A 1,957-nucleotide genomic window follows, 5' to 3' on the forward strand; every position below is an offset into this window, starting at 1 on the left:
ATCACTACAGCTTGGAACTCTCCTAGAAAGCCACTGCAGCTCCATCCCTCTCCTTTTAGCCTAGGAGGATCTGGTAATCATCAGACAGCCCCCGCCCTAACAGGTACCATGAAAGCCACTCTAGAATCATCTCCATTCAGCAAAGGACACCCCTCCCCGAGCCACTGTGTGTTCCCTCTGCATTGCTTGCAGTGTTCTTCCTACTTCTGGGCCACACAAGCTATCTCCCCCTGGCCCCCTCAGATGGGCAATGTTTGGAGGACTTCATGAGGCTCTCCCCAGACTCCAGCCTAGTCTCTTGCCCAGGCTCAGAGCAGCCAATCACAGCAGGACGGGAGCGGCCTATCCCCTACTCCGGAGCCCCTTCCTCTCCTCCCTCCCTTTATGGGTGTGTCGCACTCACCGGAGCTTAGTCAGGTGAAGTGTACCTGGTTCCTAGTGCTGTGGCAGTGCAGCTGAGCCAGAGGCCGAGGGAGATGCAGAGAGACACGCAGGCAGCTTGGAATTCCTGCAGTCACCTGGAGTCCCAGGAGCCCCTGGCCAGGAAACAGCAATTCAAACAGTAAGGAAGATCTAACCCCAGGCAAGTAGCTGATAACTGTGTGATGGAGACTTAGGGATGTGCTTCATCCTGAAATAGAGTTGGAGGAGGGGGGCCCCTGTTTACTTAGGGCTTAGTCACCCCCTCACAGCTCGCCTACCTAAAGGAGAAGAAATAGAGCCAGGCCACCTGCTGGGGGAGACGGGGAGGGGTGGGGGAGCAGCGGGTTGCAGCACCCACCTCTGGGGAAGAAAGATGGGATTAGCTGTGCTGCCAGGGACAGTACCACCAGCCAATGTTTGTCCATGGCCCTGCCCCTAGAGAGCCTGCTGGGGTTGGCGTAATGCCTGGCAGTGCCTAGAGATCCTCGTGGGTTTTCTGTATAGAGATTGGCTGGGAGATGCTTTCTCGGACAGAAGCTAACATGTGAAGGGATTAAATAGAAACAAGAGCCTTGACCTGGGTCTGAACTCAAGAGCTGGCCCCACGAAGTGTGGTCAGCAGTTAGGGGTAAGGCTTTTTGAGTCGACTTGTGAGAGCTCAAATCCCAGCTTCACGGCTCAGCAGCTGTGTGACCACGGGCCATTTGTGTCTTCACATCTCTCCTAGGGCCTGTGAAGGGGTTCAGCCATCAGTCGCTGCTGTCTCCCAGCATTGCTGTGAAAGTAAAATGAGTATTTGGCATTCAGTGTAGGGGGAAAGTTATGGAAATACTTTGCAGCTTCTAACACAGGCTTGCTAGATTTACAGTCTCCTTGAGGCTAACCCAAACTCTCAGGCTCTCAGACCCCTCAAGTCTGTAAAGTGGGGTAAAAAGCTACTCAGAAGGGAACGTGAGGGGATTAAATAAAATGTTAGCACAAGGTAGGTGTCTAATAAGCAGCCACCATTCTCTGTGATATGAGCCAGTGTTGTGTTGTGTCAGTTGATAATGAAGATTTCCTCTCCCTAACACCTACCTGGCCCTTTATCCGGGGGCAGAAATTCCACGGTGAGTTTTATCTTTTCGGGGCCCGGGACCTCTGCATGTCAGCTGTACTTCAGACATTGGGTTTTAGAGGTGGCTCTCAGGAGTGCCTGCTTGCCCTACTAATGTTCAGCTCAGTATCATGAGCTCTGGAAGAATACAGCCCTCACCCCCACCCACAATGGGCACTGTCAGGAACAGCGCTGGGCCCTGCAGGATGGCACAGTGCACAGGGCAGCAGTCTGCATTCTCTAGAGAACAGTATGCAAAGATGTGCAGCAAGGTTAGAAGACATGCAAGAGGTCCCGCCAGTGTCCCAAACAGACTATGGCTAAGAAGAGACTAACAGACAGAGGCTTTGAGGAAAGAAAATGAATAAAAACAGGAGAAGGCAGAGAAGGTACCACAGACAAAGAGGCACTCAAACAGGTCTCAGGAGGAGGAGGAGG

This window comes from Mastomys coucha, unplaced genomic scaffold (assembly GCF_008632895.1).
Source record: "Mastomys coucha isolate ucsf_1 unplaced genomic scaffold, UCSF_Mcou_1 pScaffold1, whole genome shotgun sequence".
Classification (NCBI taxonomy): domain Eukaryota; kingdom Metazoa; phylum Chordata; class Mammalia; order Rodentia; family Muridae; genus Mastomys; species Mastomys coucha.